The 19,327-nt window shown below is 37.7% G+C and overlaps 1 protein-coding gene across 6 annotated transcripts in view; it reads right to left on the bottom strand.

Moving 5' to 3' along the window:
* ZNF385B (zinc finger protein 385B) overlaps positions 1–19,327 on the bottom strand; it is a 165,459-nt gene that overhangs the window by 67,062 nt on the left and 79,070 nt on the right. The window contains exon 1 of one of the 6 annotated variants that reach the window (XM_017735812.1): positions 11,471–11,620. The exons of the other annotated variants lie outside the window; for them this stretch is intronic. The gene's annotated coding sequence lies outside the window, so the exon portion shown is untranslated. Of the gene's footprint in view, positions 1–11,470; positions 11,621–19,327 lie in introns of those variants that run through there. 6 annotated transcript variants of the gene reach the window in all.

Below are 19,327 nucleotides of genomic sequence, written 5' to 3'. Positions count from 1 at the left end.
TATGTGAGTGTTTGCAACTTGACCCCAGAGGGAGGGCAGCCTGCTATACAACATTAAAATATAACCTAAAAGACTGATAAAACAGAATTTCAGTGGCATTTTCCCTGCTATTCTTTCTTATAATTAAAAGGGTTACTAGCTAGCTTTCTGCTACAGAACTGCATTTTAAATAACTTCTGGGGGAAAAAGGAAACAAAAAAAAATGAAAAGAAACAGTGCCTGTTTGAATTTTTTAAAGAGTTCATGAAAGGGGACCTCAGAGCACAGGGTTACAGACAGCATGGGGTCATGGCACTTAGAAGATCAAAGTCCACAAATCCTTTCTCTCTTGAATTAAGGTGCACTGCTTTACTTATTCTCAAAGTCAGCATTGATGAATAAGTAAGAACTTGAAAACTTATAAAACTACAATATATGCTACCTATCCTCTATTACACAGGGAGAATGAAGACAATAGATCTCAAATTAACAGATCTGCTAGCACAGACTGCCACATTTGCGATGTTATTGAACATTAATTAAACACTGTATCTGACTAAAAACCTTTTTCTGCTTTGGGGTGCAGCAGTGCTCCAGCCCTGCCATGGCTGGTACATAAAGACTTTTGATCCTGCTATGTTTTCAAAGAATGCATGACATGAACTTTCACAATTCTACCCTCAGCTTACCTTCAGAAAGGAAGAAAAAAAAAAAACCACAAAAAAAGAAAAGCAGCATATAACAAAATGTTTCTGTTAAAATTAAATTGAGATTGGACCGAAAAAGAATTTTTTTACCAAAATATTTGAACTGACTTTTAATAGGGCTTCAACTGATACAAGCCTTTCAAAAAAAGGCTTCTTTTTTCTTCTAGTTTCCCAGAGACTAATTAATATCACTTCAATATTATTTATTTCATAAACTAAATGTAATTAATCAAACACTATGCTGAAAATAAAGACAAATAAACAGAAGTGTGAAAGCATTTTTAAGAAATGTGTCATACAGCCTGCATCTACTTTCCATCACAACATCGGAGCAGGCTGGTTGGCCCCACTGCCCCTCTGGTCTTAACATTCCCCTTGAGCCAGCACAGGGAATCAGACCAGTTGTAAACAAACACAAACCAACAAAAGAGAAATTTGCTTTCAAGCAGACCAGTGTGGTTGAGCTGAAGTCATGGTTGTGAAACAGAAGAGTACCAAGATGGGGACAGCAGAAAAGAAAAATTTTGTGAGCACCAATGCATCTTATTCTCATCCTGTCTCATCTGAACTAGCCCTCATCTTTCCTGCAGTGTAACAGTCAAATTTCATGCCTGCCACATCATGTTTCTGGTTATTTCTCTCTCTTATGGTGTCTGTTTAAGTTGACAACATGGCAGCATTAACTCAAATTCACCTTATGAACACAGCAATCCAGTGCTGCATTCACGGAACAGTGATTCCTGCTCATGTGCTGCATTGGTTATTACTCAGCTCCTGATTTCCTTCATATACTTTGGCATAATTCATGTTTCCTTTTCTTCAAAGGGAAGATAACCTATTAGTTCTTAAAGTCAGTCTATTTGTTCTTCTCTTTTAAAATGCTGTGACCCCATCAGCTCTCTCACTGCTCTGGAACCTCTTTACAAGTACCACCGATCTGTATTTTCGTCCATGCAAGTGTCCTTCTGGCCTGCCTGTCAGAGCCAGAGCTTTGAAGATTCTGGTTCATCGAGACACTCTGACCTGGTCTTACAGGCTTTTTTACTTTATATTGATGACTTTCACATGAACACAACTGATCTTTCTAACACAAAGTCATTAAAAATTGGCACCATGTAACCCAAACTTCTTGATTTTATCTTTCACGATAACATTTCACCTTTTAATTTGGTATTCTGTATTTTAAGTGCACTTACAGAAAGATTTCTTTAAGTTTGATGCTTATTTCAGTCTCATTTTATTTTCTATTTTTTTTCCTACAGATTCATGTTGCTCTTTCTTCATTCTTAGCAATTTAAACCACTTTCCATTTCCTACCTCTACACACAGTTTTTCTGCTTGAGTCTGTAAGAATTTTATAGTTCAGCCAAATTATTCTTGCCACATTTCCTAACTTGCCTCTGCCATGAGACAGTTTGCAGCTGTGTTCTTATTAGGGTTTCTTTAGAAGAAATTTCAAACCCTTACAGTATGCTTGATAAAAAGAAATATCCCAGTAAGGATATCTCACAGAAAAAAACTACCCAATCCTTTTTTCAGAACTGCTTTCAGTACTGGTTGTTTGGTATATTATCATGCAGCAACATTTTGCTGCGTAATTTTAAAACCAGGCAAGATGGCTATTCTGTCATTTTTTTTTTTCTACTAAAAGCAACTCCCCCTCAGTTCTAATAAATAATGCTTTCCCCAATCTTAAAAATAAGTGTAAGACTTCATTCTAATTTTAAAAGCAATAATCAGTACTTCATACTGAGTATCCTAAATGCTAGTTTAAAGATGAATCTAAGCAGCAGAAAGACTCCAGCTGGCCTCCTGGAACAGGTAGTTTATTTCCCTTTCACTTCTAAATCACTGGTTATGTACTGTTGTAAATAATTGAGCCTACAATTCTGAGTACTGAGAAAGAAGAAATGAACCCTTCACTTTTTTTTTCTCCCCATTCTGATGCCTGATTTAAGAATGTGCTTAAATTCCCAGTCACTGGGCTTTAAATTCATATTTAAACATTCCTACTAATTCTCTCAACAGTACCACACATCTTTAACCTCACTTCATACTTTGTGATTGGGAAGACTGAAGAGAGGATTTTCTGACTGAAAGTCAATGCACATTTCACAGAAAGAATATGGTTTGAAATATGACTTTATCTTTCTAAATTATTCAAAACTTAACAATCAGAGTTGAAACTATACAACTTAAAGAAAGGGTGTTTTGGTTTTTTGCAGTGGAAAGAACTGGCAAAAAGCACAAAGAAGAAAAAATACTGCTATTGCAAAGGCATGGCTTCCACCCCCAGTGATGTTTCTAGTAGCTATAATGCCACTCCCAGCAAAAGGGAGAGCAAAAACACTGACATGCAACCCATATTCTTTGGGGGGAGAATTATTCATGTAAGATTTTGAAGTCATAGTTGAAGGCACTTGATGAGTATACGTTTAGACACAAAGAAATCTTTGAAATACTTTATCTATAGTATACCTCTGCTTTTCCCTTTTAATTGGCTATATTTACAAAACTAAGAGAAGCAAGATTGTTTTTATAAACCTAAGACCTAAGCTGTGATGTGTGATATACAAAACTCTGGCAAGTAATTCAAACATGGATCTGTTACCCTGGTGCAAATCTGTCATCATTCCTTTTAAGTCCAGAGAATCACTAGGATTAGCAGCAGTACAAGTGTGAAATTTGGCTGAATAACTTCAGAAGGAGGAGCTCTGTGTAGAAGCAGCAGCTACCAGGTCAGACATTATAGCGAACCTTTCCCAGTGCAAAGCAATAGCAAGACAAGGTACCAAAGTATTTGTTACCAGTTTTGTGCAGTCAGTTTGATACTACACCCACAGAAACTGCTACATGCTCTTTGCTCACTAATAGTTCTTAAACTGCTGCACAGAGGAACCCAGTGAGGACATGAAACCTGCCAACACTGACTGGAAAGAGGTGAACAACTGACATTCCACAGAGCAGCACTTGTAGGAGGAACCCAGCAAGGGAGTCATGCAGAATGGCTTGGAGATGCGGGGAGGGCATCACAGCTCACCCACTCCTCTATCTATTACCACATCTATTGGACTCTCCCTCCATTTCTGTGCAGATGTCTGAATTATAACATCCTACATAAATATCTGCTACAGTAGCATGCTAAATCTGCAAGAGAAGGTTGCAAAGAGAGGGATGAAACACTGGCTCCTTAGTTAAGGTCAAGGCTGGTATGTTTCTGTGGATACACCAGAAATAGTTTCACAGTTCATCACACATTCCAGAATGGGTTTAAAATATACCACGCATCTTCCCAATAGATACAGCCTTTCAGAGTAAAACCATACCCCAGAACACACTCAGTGCCATATAACCTACAGATTCTAACCAAAGTCCCTAATTCAGGAGCTGGAATTCCTTAAGCAGTTGATTAAGTTTTGCAGTTGCAGTTCAATCACCTACAGAAGGAGCCCACATTTTTTTAACACAGTCACCTCCAAGAAAAGCATAAGTGATCTCCCTCCACCTCCACTGGTAGTACCTACACCCTTGTAATTTCTGTGTCCTTCTTCCAGAATTTTCAAAACAGTTCTGTGGAACTATTTGATCTGAGTCTGGGTGAAATTCCTCAATTACTATAGTGTATGTCTGTCAGCAGAAAGAAGCATTAACTTGCTTTTATGCCCTTTGACCAGGAAAATGCATGATGACCCTAGTTGGTTCCAAAGAAAAAGATTCTTTTGAAAATTGACATTTGAAAAAGTGTAGTCAGAGTGGAAGAATAAGTCTATTTGTCAATAGGATAATGTTTAGATTTATGAGAAAAATATAAGTTACTCTAAATATACCTCAAAGATGCCAATATGCACCAAGTTTTGGTGGTTCGGGGTTTTGTTTTCTTTGTTTTTTTTTTTTTTAATTTAAGTTCCATTTCACCATCTTTTCAAAGACAGCTTTTTATCTTACAGTTTTCTGCCAACACAGAAATTCAGCCTGCTACAACACCTTTTCCCTGGGACATGAAATTCAAATATCTTCTATTAAACACTTTTGAAAGTTACACCAAAAAAAAAAAAAAAAGTCATGCAAAGTGAAATTTAATCATCAGATATGTTTTCTATTATAAAAGAACAGAAATATATGCCACATATTTTAAGTGCTTATGGAATACACATTTGAATTACGGTATACACATGAATTGAGTACCATGACAGATGCCTCAATTGGGGAAAAAAAAAAGACAGGTATGTCCTTAGACAATGCCGGAGCCAGAATGCAAAACAGCCATAAACATTTTCTTTTTTCCCCCAGATTTAACAGCACTGTCTGCAACAAAGGACTTCAGAAGAGCAATCATTCAACATGAAAAGAAGAGGAAATATGTCTCCATATTCTCCAAAAACAGTCATCCTGTAACATGAGTGCTCACCTGCAGCAAAGTATTTAATTCTTGGGATCCATGATGAAGGATAAGAAAAATTAACTTAAAATGGGAGTAAGAAGGAATTGTAAGAGCAACTGGATTCCAGTGTGGCAAGCATTAGAAAACTTCTGCTAACATTGAGATTTCAAACTTTGGTGCCTACAAGAACAGCAGTTTGAACATGATGAGCATTGCCCAGTACTTCTATTTCTGTACATACATGTTCAAATATAACACTGGAGAAAATCTGCAAATCAATCTAAAACCACCCTTCATATGTTAGGCTAGGCATAGATTAATAAATCACTCTATCTGGCAGTGGTGCAGAGTTAGACAAAAAACTATAGAAAATAAAAATATCTGGACATTTAGTCTGAAAGATCTTTAGTGCCCTTGGTCATGCAGTGAGAAATAATAAAAAAAAAAGGTATAAATAGTAAAAACGCTTGATGTGCTTCCAAATAATACTTGAGTGGAAAGAGCAAGGGATTGACCTGCCAGAGTAGCAATTAAGGTGAAGGAAGAAAAAGCCTAATAGCAGCCTAATAACCTAGCCACAGCATGAAGGACAAAACTCAAACTATCCATGTATCCTTTACATGAAGGAAAGGCTCACAAGTCCATCTCTGATAAAGCTTATTGTGCTGAGCAGCAGGTACCTTTTAACTGGAAAAGCATTTACAAATTGAAAAGAGACTGAGGCAAAGCAAGCTCTGGGAAGTCTAGAAAACACAAAAAGTTAAATATGGACACCCTTGGAACAATACACGACAGATGTAGAGGCTAGAGGGGGTACAGGTATTTAAAAGACTTCTGAGGTGAAGAATTCTGAAAGGTTTTGGAGAATAGAGAGAATTGAAATAAAGACATGTGAGAAAAACATGGTCTGAATATCATGGAAAGCTTCTTGACACCAAGATTATTCTGAGAGATATTTAATGTTCACGGTGGCAGCCTTTTTTAGCTGAACCAAAGTGCCGAAATAATCTCCTAAGAGATTTTGAGATTCTCAATAGCACATGCATTTGTATCAAGACTGAATAAAACAGTGCTGTAAGTACAAGAGAAGCAATTCCACATTGGCAAGGAGAGGATTAGATGACCAGCAATGGGTACTATGATTGTAGTTGTTAAAGACAATTTGCAATAAGGTATTGATAGTCAGTGCTAAACTTTTATTTTATGAAGTACAAGCATGGCCTTTCTTCATTTCAAGGATACTATGTCTTTCAGAAAGTTTTATCATGAGTTTTGATCAAGAGATCAAGAAAACAAAATATAACAGAAGCAAACAAAACCACAAGCGTATGTTACCAGCTAACATTAATGATAACCCCAATGCAATGTATTTTATTGGCTCCATTTTACAGGAAAAAAGAGGGTCCTTCCCCCACAGAGTTGTCAAAAGCTTAACACTGTAACACAGAAATATAAAGAAATAGCTCTGTATTTCTCTGTATAGAGCAGTAAAATGCTTTAGCTTAAGAAACAAGAACTCTTATTTCTGTTTCAAATTTGCATTTTTATTTTCTGATGGTACTTGCAGTCTATTTTACTTGAAGTGCAGAAGAAAATATAAACACTAACAGAGTCACTCTGGAATTATGTACTTATTCCTGTGGAGAAGTAAAGCAGGAAAACGTCTACACTTCTGTCAAATCTGGTTTGTTGACAATTGAACAGTTTAGTAGTTCTCAGTACAGGAGCAGTTGCAAATCCTGGGAAAAGAAGGTTGCTAAGATTCCCTCTCACTCTGCAAGTGGAATTTTCCACTTTATATAAATACTATTTTTGTCAAAGCAATTTGTACAGAGTCATGCTACCACTGCACATGAAATGGAAAGTTCCACAGCTGTAATGAAAATGGGAGCTTTATGTCATGGAACACTTTTATTTTCATATGAAGGACAAACATGCATCATAGTCAAAAGCAGCATTGCTTATCTTTGCAGTAAATACAAGATTTACAGTTTTATTCCTAAATATCAGTTGGATCTGATTTTAAATGCTAATTTTCCATAATGCATTCCTAGCAAAAGTTCATGATAAAACACCCTGAGCACAGCTGCTAGTTGCCATGTCCCTTACATCTACTGTAACAATTAGCTTGCATGCAAATGTGCACTGAATCAGCAAAAAGCAGAAAGCTTTCATTTAGGGACATTAGGATTTGTGCAAGTGGCAACAAAGCAAGATATCTACCAAAGAATTTATATTTACTCTTTCTAGAGTGATGGCAACTTTCAGCTATCATTACTACATATATCAAAGGATTTTGATTAAAATCTGATCATTGAGTCATGGAAAGTAAGGCTAGACAATCTCAAGTCATCCAATCCATCTAGATGAAATAAACCAAGAATTCTACCTTAAATCTACAATGTCAGTCAAACACCATGTTATTTGAAAATCACTTTACTATAAATAGCACTCAGAACAGTGGGGAAAAGAAATTCAGGTAAGTGAAAAGCTGGCAGGAGAAGAGGAAAAAAAAAAGAGTGCTACTGGCTACATGGAATTTTGTCTATTTTCTATACATGTGTGTATCTCAAAAAAAAAAAAATCATATCTTTTAACAGATCTGTTGACGAGAAGCTACAAAAATCCCTAATACATGACACAGTTAAAGGAATGGACCAGTAGATTATGTGATATTTGCAGAATAAATAGAAAATAATGACAAGTGTCAGGATCTTGCTCATAGTCTGGAACTTTAATTACTTAAAAGAAAATATAGAGGAAAATAATTAGAAAGATCATAGCTGTTAATTATGCAGAATAATTGATGGAATTATAACAATTGCTTAGGCATTTCAAGGTTCATCCTTCAGTAGCAACTACCTGTTGAAAGAACTGTTCTGTCTAATACTGGTAAGAGCAATATAGACATATCAACCACCTTTTCCTGAAGGCCTGCAATCCCACTGCTCCATGTTTTACTCATGCTGGAAAAGCTATACTTATGAAAGTATAAATATGTATTTGGCTTGCAAAGAAAATTGTCACTGGTGATAAATCACAGCCAAAAAATACTATATGCAACTTTCAGTTTTCAGAAGAGTTTATAGGGCTGGACTTAAGGACAGTAATAGCTCTGCTTGTAGATTGAACAACTTAGAGAACTAGTGAGATTTAACACATACAACATGTCAAAAGAGAAATGCTCCCCAAAAGATTCAAGCAAAGGGAAGAGGACTAAAATGGGATATAAAATGGGAGATACAATTTCACTGATCGAGTCAGCAGATTTGATTTCACAGAACTGAGCCTGTGTGGATACTGACTTAAGCAAGCACTGCTCAGTTTGAGGCCAGGCCAAGGTTACCTGGTGGCCTTCAGTTCCTATGACAGACATACATTTGGCACCTTTACATACACAGCTGTCCTTCTCAGGAGAGCACACAGGTACAGAGAAACCTTCAGTACCTGCATTACAACCACTGTGCTAAAAGGACCCTGTCAGTCTCAAGAGCTGCTGTTATCCAGTCTCTCATAAAAAAAACGTTCATTTCATTAAGTGCCCTTGCAACTACAAACCCCCACTTCCAGGGACCCATATCAATGAATCTCATCAAGAACGTTTCCCCAAACTTATTTCACTCTTAAATAGATTCCCACCATCCTCTCATCTTGTACTACTTTACAGAATGTATGAGAAAAATGAATGAGTAGGTAAAAAGTAAAAATTACCAAAATCAAGACACTTGTGAATTTCTCTGCAGTGCCTTTCAGCTGAGAGGCAAGCACAAGTTTTCTTAGTTGCTGACATCACAGTGATGTGCTGACAGCAGAACTGGTAGAATATGCAGGGTGCCTTACTATTCCTCATGTCACTGGCACCTCTCCTCAGCACCACGTGCCCACAGTTGGTAGCTCTTGCAGCAAAGCAGGAGACCTTGCCTTGAGGGTCCCCACCCTCCCATGGTGGCCTGCTGTCCTGAGAGCCTGCTCCTGTAAACTATTCCACTTTTCATCACTGCAGCTTCACACAAAGCTCAAACCATGATCTGGAAGAGATCCCTTGTAGAGAGCCATGTCAGTGCTGACTACAAAGACAACTTTCTTAAGTGGTCCATGTTTTGAAAGATACGCATTTGTATAAACTTAAAAAAAATATAGGAGAAAATAAACAAGACAAAAATTTCATTAGTTCATTCAAACTAATACTGGACTTTTCACAAGCCCGTTAGGGAGCTGTTAACACCAAGTAATAAATAGCTTGTAACAATGCTCTCCTTTGAAATGTTCCAATGTTAACCAAACAGTGGCTGCATTGCTCCCTTAAGCTGATCTGGTCTCAAACTGCACAGCAGCAGAAGCTGTAAGCAAAAAAAAAAAAAAAAAAAAAAAAAAAAAAAAAAAAATAAATACTGTAAGATCTCAGCTTAAGTTTTGTCACACAACATGTTGACATATGAAAGGTTGACGATGATCTAAATTGGAATTTCAGTTTCATTAAGAGTGTTAAGGAAGTCTAAATAACTGGGAACTTAAAAAACTATTATTTTATTTGAATTAAATGCATGCTTTGGGTTTATCTATGCACTTTGAAAACCAAAAGACTTCTCAGAAAGCTTTTGTATCTGAAACAATTGAAAACAAATAAGGAAATCAAACTTTCAGCAAGAGTTGGATGTGTTTCATGGTGCAAGCAGGCTAAACTCTTAGAATACAACAGATTAAATAAAATACACTAATATCTTCATTTAAGAAGGGCACAAGCAGGTGTAAGTGGAGCTATAGGTAACCAAGAACCACATGAGTATCTTTCCAGTTCTCTGAAGTCTAAAAGAGACATCAGATGATATCCTGTGCTGTTGTCAGTGAATGAAGTGGTTCTGCTTGTCTGCATTAAAATAGGGTTTGTTTGATGCTGCCAAGTAAGCTCTTGAAAACAACTGGTTACACTTTCCATCCTCCATCTTTCTCATAGAGGAGAAAAGCCTTCTTTGATACCAGGCAGTTCCAACAATGGGGAATCCCACATTCAGTAAATGAGGTGAGACTTCTACTAAATACAGAGCACTAACATGATACTTTAACTGGAGAAAGTGGCACTCAAATTCAGCTAATTCAAGATTCCAAAAGGTGTCTTGGTACACACTCCACTGACAGCATGCATACATACATATTAAGAGGCAGAATTCCCACCGTACATCCAGCACCAGCAGTTCATATAGATTTGTCAAATAGCAGACAAAAATTACTTAAAATAATAGAGTTTTATTTTCATTAGCACACCCATCACTACTTTTTCTTAAGAATGGATTTCCTTATTTAGCATGTCTCTACATAAAAACTACTATAATTCCTATTCTCCCTGCTTTAACATCAATCATCCTTTTTTAAAATTTTTCTCTCATAGTTGGTTTCCAGCACCAGTCTCAGCAGTGTTCAGTCTGACTTTCTCATGGCTTTTCCCCATGAATTATTTTCAATTTCACATGTCAGTAAAATTTCCAAATCCCTGACACCATGACATTAAGATCAAAAACTGATGATAATTCCACCCCAACCCCTTTTTATTTTATTATTTTTAAGAAAAGCATTCCTTTTTCTTTTTTAACATACTTCGTTTTTCAGATCAACACTGAAGTTAGATGAGACCTTTAACTTTTATCCCTTTTAGGAACTGACCCCACTTTTCCAAAGGAGCTGTTGTTCTCTGTTCCATCAAGAAACTAAGAAAGCTTGAGCTGCTCTCCAGGTGGCATAAATTGTACATACAAGGCTCTTCACTTTTCATGCAATTTGTTCCATTAGTGAAGGTAAACCACAGTTTTGAATTTTAAAGCAGGACCTCATGTATAATTTATAAAAACTGCCAATTGCATCAACCTTACTTTTCTGGTGTATTTTCTGCTTCAAAATGTCCCATGCTGTTAATAGTTCAGCCATAGGCGCAGTATCAATTACTGGCCGTGACCCCGTGTTGGCATCCATTTTGTTGCTATCAACAATCACTTGAATGTTACAGATTTCTGGCTGACAACATCACCTACTGCTTTGTTGTTACACTTAAAGTTGCCATAGAGACAAAAGAACAGCTGAATAGCAATCTTAATGCCTGTAGAAATGGTTATTCCTTAGTAATAGGATGCTACTTGCCAGTACGGAGCCTCAGGTTCTAATAGAAGTTATTCTCAATAGTAAGTTTTGAGTCAGAGCCTTGCTCAAAAATTAAAAAAAAAAAAAAAAAAAAAAAGGCAGACAAAAGAGCCTTGTGTTTCCTCCTGCCCACTGTAGTTTTGTGGGTAATGAAGAGGCAAAGGAGACTGTCTCCCTGCTGTGGCACGAGAGATGAACACAGCAGAAGTTGACTCCAGTCCCATATCCTGAAGGATAAAACAGTAACTGCACAAAGTGTAGTGTAGACTCTTACCTTATTCTCTCTTCTTATGTATGTATTTTCTCTTCTTATGTCTCAAAATGGGTGGGAATAAGGAAGTTTCATGCTTCATCTTCCTGACAAGTAAAGTGCTTCACCACCTCATGCAAAGTGCTGCTTCAATCCAGAGAAACACAACACAACCTAGGAAAAAAAATCAAGGATCCCCTCCTTGAATTTTTTCCTCTAGCCACACAGATCTGCTTTCTCTCCAGTACAGCCCTTCCTCTACAGACTATGTGCAGAAGCTCAGACTAACAGCTGAATCCCACTCCTCTCTGCTCATAACCCATTAACTCATATTACAGTATAACTTGCAACTGATGGGAATTGAAGGCACTCAGCCCTGGGATACTTTGCACCATTCAGATTCCAGTCCTAGGTTTTGAAATCCTTCCATCTCCCCACAGCTCCTGCTCCTGAGAGGACAGAATGCATGGGATCAGAGCAAGTATTACCTTTTCTATTGTAAATCCTGTTGTTGAGGAATCAGAGAATTTCTGAAGATAATTATAAACAGCAGATTATCCCTGGTTTGGTACAAACAAAATGCAGCAAGTCAGAACCTTGTCCTGCAAAGCCATCCCACAGACAAAGCAAGCAGCTGTCAGGGACAGCTGAAAGAGTATTTTCCTATACAAGGGCCTTCCCCTCACTCTCAACTTGACACCACTGCCCTGCTCCCAACACCTCAGTGGCAGTGTGAACTCAAAACCTATTCCCAGGGTGTGCTGCCTGATCCTCCCCCAGCAGCAGGAGCAGCTTTAGCCCCTCAATTTCCTGCCCCATGAGCAGACCCTGACTTGTCTGTTCCCACAAGGTTCAAGATAATACAGTCAGGAGGAATATTCTAGCAAGTAGTGGGGGATAATACAGAAGAGAAGGAGGAAAACTGAGATCCAAGTGATTCTTCCTCCTCCTCACCAGGCCTCTCTGCTGAAAGACTCCTGCATGCCCTTTCCCAGTCACTGAATTTTCTCGCCCCCTGCCTCTGCTTCCCACAGCCCTGACATCCCACACTTGAGGCTCCTTTCACCTCTACCGTGGCCTCTTGCGAACCCTCAGCTTTCAACAACCTGGCCTCTGTGCCAAAATACATTTTGTTGACACTTCAGAAAGAACACTTCACACTGACAATCATGAGCTTTTGCTCACATTGGACAAAATCTGCTTTTATTAAGAAGCCTTGAATTGACTTTGGAGCTCACACAGGAGTATAAATATTAAATGTTAATATATGAAAGGGCAGGCAGGCTGTAACAGTGGAGGTCTGTTCCTCCAGCTTGGGAGTTTCCAGCTGAGTGAGAACATTCTAATGATAAACTGAAATTAAACATACAAATTGAGTCTAGTTTAACGAATTCTCTGATCTATAGCAGAGGTGCTTAATGTGGAAATAAAATTCTTAAAACCACTACTTTTTGGTTCTTTTGAGCAAATAATTTCCTATCAGTTGAGGGAGAAGAAGATACAATTCTGCATTTCAAACATCACTGATCTAGGGCCTAAGGGACATGATGCGAACAATCACAACAACAAACAAAAGGAGTGGGATTAAAAAAAGGAACTTAATCAAAAAGAGGGCAAGACAATATTTTAAATAAGCTCCTTGCCCACTCTCAGGAGTTTCATTAGTCCAACCTCAGCTTTGCCTCAGCACTTCCTGCTCTAGGCTTATTCAGTCACACAGAGATTGCACAGTTTAGACAAGTCACCTGGGCAGATGCCCAGCAAGACAAGAGCTCATTTCAAAAAGAGAAAGTGCTCTCCTCTCATGAAGGAGAGAGGCAGCAGCCCCCTGTGATAGGGATGCCCGACAGCAGCACACAATGCACCCACTGAAGAGCATCCATCAGGGGCAGCAGGAGGCTTAGACAGGGGCACCACCCCACCCACACAGCAGCAACTCCCACGTTCTGAGTCTGAGCCAACACACAGCTCCAGCTACAGACAGAAAAATGCACATCACTGCTGACAGATTGCTAAGTCCAATTCCACACCTCTCTGAAAGGGAGAAGTGAAGGGAAAAGACAAATCTTAATAGTAATGATAATAATCACAGAATTAACTAGGTTGGAAAAGACCTTTGAGATCATTAAGTCCAACCTATGACCAAACACCACCTTGTCAACTAGACCATGGCAGTAAGAGCCACATGCAGTCTTTTCTTAAACATCTCCAGGGAAGGTGACTCCACTACCTCCCATGATGATGAAAATAATAATAATAAACCACAATGACATTTCTGATCCTTATGCCCCCGCAGTCAAGCCTGAATGGAAGGGAAAGAAGTCCACACATCATGAAACGAGGTAAAACTCCAATGGAAAAGGAAACAAGTTAAGTGGCAGCCTCAGACTCAGTCCCAGTGGTATTTTTATCAAACATGTTTGGAATTGCTCTCACCTTGGGAGCAAAAAAAATCTTCCCTGAAATACACTTTAAAGAAATGTGTGATGGGACAGGAAACAAAAGGTTTCAATTTAAAGGGTTATGTGGAAAGACTATTTTATAGGGGAAAGACTTTTGGAAAAGATTGTTCAATGAAAAAAAATTCCAGATGGAACTCAAAAAGAAATAAAGCAAGAAACTGATAATGTCAAGGATAAGTTGCATTTGAAGATTAACATACATTCATAACATACAAGGCATGTGAAAGGGTGTGTATTTAAAACTTAGTAGCTATTCACACAAATCGTTGTGGGGTATACTCTACCAGCATCTATCTAAAACCACACATATAACTTTTTCAGACAAAGTTTGAATCTATCTTTCACATGATTGAAATGACTATAAACTCTTGACTTGCAGTGCTACCAGCTTGCCTAGTATTTCAGCTCCTATATGTCTGTTTTAAATACCTTAAATAAAGAACAATCTTGATAAACTGGGGTGAAGGAGTAGGGCTCTCAGACTACACAAGTGCAGAGGGAGAACAAAATTTAAGACAAACAGTAAATAGAGGTCAAATACATAAGCTTTTAAAAGGTACCAAATCAAATAATGAAAACAAAAAACGATGCAGAAACTGGCAAACACACCCACAGATCATCCAACAACTTCTAGCAACAACCACTAAAAGCAGAGATTTAACTGCTGTCTTGCTGTATTACCTAAGAAGTTCCTTGCTGGACTAGTCTGTGAGAAGGTGACTTCCTTGGTGGGAAGGCACAGATATGGGAAGACTTTCCCTCAAGAAGTCTGGTAGAGAGAAGCTGCAGTGCTGCTGGGAGCAAGGGGCCTGGGCAGAGCATGGAAAAGCTGCCACAGCCACCATGCAATGCCCTTGCAATAACTCAAATTAAGAAACCTTGCTGCCCTTCTACAAAGTCCATCTTTCATCTTTTTGATCCTTTTGGTGAGAACAATCATTCCAGATGCAATTTAATTGGAGTTTTTATATTTTCTCAGAGGTCAGTAGCAGATACATCATTATTGATGTTCATATTTCCTTAGGGAATTAATCCTTAGGGTATCATGGTTTTAAAATTTTGATGAAAGGCCTTAAAATTTCCCCTAGATTTGTATTCATAATTGACAGTATTACATAACTTTTAAGTACCAAATGACTCACAACTGGACACAAAATACTGACTTTGTAGAAACTTTGCTATGCTTCTTAATATTTCTTACACTTTCCTTGCTCTAAGGATCTAGCATTTCAGTTCCTGATGTCTGGATTTACGAGAAGCAATTCCTATCTTTCAAGTAGAAGCATTTCCTTTGTTTAATTTTAAAAAGCAAAGATAGTACTGAGATCCTAATTTTTGTTAGATTTGCATAACTACATCTCAAAGTACTGCTCAGACAGCTGTAACAGAAGGATTTCCCAAATCTTAAAACTAGCCCTCCAACTAGGAGCAAAAAAATCTATTGGTTTGCAGACTCAATGTTAAATGTATCTGGATGAATCTTTTCTATTTAGACCAAGTATTAGAAAGTTTTAATTTGTCTTTGGTGGTTAGTTTTTCTGTAATCAGCTCACCCTCCCAGTCACAAAAGCTGCTCATTCCTTTTAACTCACAATGCTACTCAGATCCTAGTAATGTATCTTTGAAACATTGAGACTATCACTAGTTCTTAAGTAGCACACCACAGTATAGTAAGTCTTTAATATAACTGGAATCTTGTAAAAAGAAATGGGTTATTTAGCTGTTTTTGTTTGCTTGCTTGTTCCACTATTATTAAGCTGTAATAGGATCCCATCCCCTTCATTATTTGATACTATTTCTCAATGGCCAAACTTGAACAGTGACTCAAAAAGTAAAATGATAGTGCTCTTAATGTCCCAAGAGCAGACTGCTTAAACAGTAAAGTGATACCATTTACAGCTGCTAGAACTAAGCATTTGGCTTAAAGACCTCTCATGTAATGAAACGTGTTTCAAAGCACCACATACACACAGAGAATGCCACTAAAAGTAGCTCCAAGGCTACTGCACGCAGGGGAACAGCAACCCCCAAATGGCAGAATAACCAGTGTCACCTTTATGACACAACCAGTGACTAACTCCACTGCAGGGGAAGCATTGTTCAAAAGGTATCTGTGAGTTGACTTGAAATAGACAATTTTAAAATAAATATTTTAATGAGGTTATTAAGACTGTTCAGTGCAACCAGAGAACATCACTCCTACCTCTAACACCAGGATTAATGTAAAAGGAAATTACTATCTGAACCCCTCAGTGCACCACAAATGTTTGAGGCATAAATACTGTAAGCAGAGTGTCCCTTAGTTTGATACACTGTGGCTATAATAAGGAATGACGAGATGGAAGAAATGAATGGTATTTCAAAAGCTTAATATTGGGAAAACCAATATCCAAAGCAATCTATTCAATAAAGCAAAAGGAAAGTGACCCATGGGAAATGCAGGAAAACCAAATATCTTAGGACTTTTAAAGGAAGACCAGAAAGTAATGAAATTAGTGAGTGCAGCCTATTTTCATGCATTTCAATATCAGTTTCACTTGTATTTCAACTGTATTTTTAACATTAAAACCTATAAAATGTATTTAAAATGTGATAATTACCATAATTTTAAAATTTAAAGAGCACAGAGCCACAGAGTAATTATGTAGCCCCTCACACTGCTGATCTTGAAGTATATTCCTTACTATTGAGTATGCTCAGTGAAAAACTGATTAATTTTGTTCTACAGCTAGAGTTCTACTTAATCAGAAATGTACATGGCTCCCCATGGACTCCTTTGCACTCAAGATGCAAAACTAAAATTAAAATACCCCTCCTTTTAAGAATTTACTTATCTTTCATTTAAATTGGACAAAGACCAGATTTTGTGGATTGCTGATCCTATTTCTATTCTCACATATGCTCTTGTCCATTAGATTAATTCTGCTAGCCCCAGAGGACTTACACGAGTAAAAAATAAACACTGAGCAAGCCAGCCACGACACTTTAAGTTGACATGAACCCTGTGACAGTGTGACCTGCAGCACATTAAGCAGCTGATAGGCAGTGGGGATGGTGATCAGCCTTTTGTTTTAAAGCACGTCAGAAATACAACATACCGCTTCAGAGGCCAACTCCTCATTCCACTGCAGCAAGCAGCAAAGCTTCCAATAAAACCAGCATTACAAGATAAAGATTTAAAGGTAAAGGACAACATTCACAGGGAACCTTCTAAAACCTGGTCATTCAGCTTTATAGCTCAGCCCATACCATAAACTATAAAAAGAACAGGGACGAGACGTGGATACCTACTCCCTCACCGGCCAGTATTCCCTACATCTTTTACTGACTGAGCAGCTACTCTTTCATTGCTGTCAAAATCACACAAGCATATACTTACTTTTTCAGTTAAACCACAGGATTGAGTCTGTCCTTATTCCTCAATCTTTTCAAAAGCTTTTAACATTTTGAATTACTCTCTTTTCACGTGCTTTCTTGTTTTGCTGTGCTACTACCTGTCACTTCAGGAAGTTGCTGCTAAGTTTTCAAAGACCATTTCAGAGCTACTTTTTGGACCTGTTATTGACATTTCTACCTCTTTAAGCTGTGCCACCACAACATGGTGACAGACTTTAATATACAGTATCTCAAATTACTGAAAAGCAGTTGTTAATATCAAAAAACTGATTCATTTTTGCACTGGAAATAGAACACATGAATCAACCTAATAGCAGGCCTAGAATTATTGACAAACACTATGAAGAAATAGCCACCTTTTCAGAATTCTTCAGATTTGGTATCTACCCTGAGGTAAACCTAAAACCCCTGAAGCTACAAAAAAAAAAAAAAAAAAAGGCAAACCAACCCACGCCAAGGAATGTAGACAAAACCGTACTTTCCACATCCCTTTTTTAAAGTAATCACTGGATGTTGCTTTATAAATATATAACACTTTTTAAAGGAAAAGCTGATCTGTGGCTGACTTATGTGACAGCCTCTTGCTGTAACTATTGTATTCTGCCCCTTAGTTTCATGAAGGCCTCCTAATACATGGCAGCAAGAACTACTTTCCTAATAACACCGTAGGGCTGTATTCCTAAGTAATCTTAAGAAACATAAAACTAATTTATATCTCCAGAGTCTGCAATACTTATAGCTCTATTTCTAAATTTATATATTATATAAAAGGTTATGTGATAATTCAACTTATTACTTTATATTGAACAGAACTATAGAACTATGACAAGTTTCGCATTTTTGGGGGGCAGCGTTTTGTTTTGGAGTTTTACTTATATCAGCCTTTTCTCAATCAATCAAAATAGGCTATTCTACAGGCTTAGGACACCATTCCAAGCTGTTCTATTCTACGGGCTTAGGACACCACTCCAAGCTGTTAAGCAATGTAGTTGGTTTGTGTAATATGGTCAAAAGTATGGCTGAGTGATTTACTGAGCAAGAACAAGAAATACAGGACAAACTTGGGCATTCTTTTGCATTGGGCAAATGCCTTGACATTTAATAGTGCATGTATTGTTGTACAGTGACAAAGGAGAAGAGTTCAAAAAGCAGTTTTCTTTCCTCCATTCTGAAAGTCTCTCTTTTTATATGAGTACCACACAAGCACAGCCATACAAGCAGGGAGCTAAAAATGAAAGCGATGCAAAATGAAGTTCTATGTGGACATGAAGATCCAGGAAGGCCAACAGGTGGGTTTTGAAAATAACATACAGGAAGTACTCCATGTTAATCATGGTGAGATCTAGTGAGCTGCTTCATCCCTTGTGGATAACTGCACTTATCACTGTCGTACCAGTCCCTACCTCTTCAAATGAAGGAATCTGCTTTAACAGGGAACACTGGACATTGGTTTGGATTTATCCCTGAAGGGTGTATATAAAAGTTCTTTGGGGAACACTACCCTTTGAAACATGGAAGACTGAGGTACATTTCTCTTTGGTAATACCTGTTAATGAAATTACCTAATAAAACAGAGATTTCAACCACACAGACTTACAAAATCAAATTTGGTTTCATTGTATAAGCTGAACTTCACTGTCTGGTTTGTATTACTACAACAGGCAACACATTTAATTAGGAGGTTTGCACATGACGTTTTATTGCAAGACCACATTTCTCAGTAACTTATAACATGTCACTCTATTAGCTGAAGTTTTCCTTGCCTAATTCAAATTTCTGTTATTGCTTTAAATTTCAAGTCACTTCTGAGAAAAGCTATCATAAGTAACTTGAGTGCATATAAGCTTGAACAAATTAAAACTGATAGATATTACCCAATTAAGATTATCTGATGCTGTCCACTGCAATGGATTCTTAGAATTTTGAGGGAATTTCTCATATTTTCACTGACTGTTGGTATATGAAAGAACCTAACCTTTGGTTTATTGACATACCTTCCGAAGTGCTGAAAATCATCTTTCCC

Source organism: Corvus brachyrhynchos, unplaced genomic scaffold, assembly GCF_000691975.1.
Source record: "Corvus brachyrhynchos isolate BGI_N302 unplaced genomic scaffold, ASM69197v1 scaffold255, whole genome shotgun sequence".
NCBI lineage: Eukaryota > Metazoa > Chordata > Aves > Passeriformes > Corvidae > Corvus > Corvus brachyrhynchos.
Note: the sequence above shows the minus strand (reverse complement) of the source record. Positions and strands in the feature narration are given on the sequence as shown.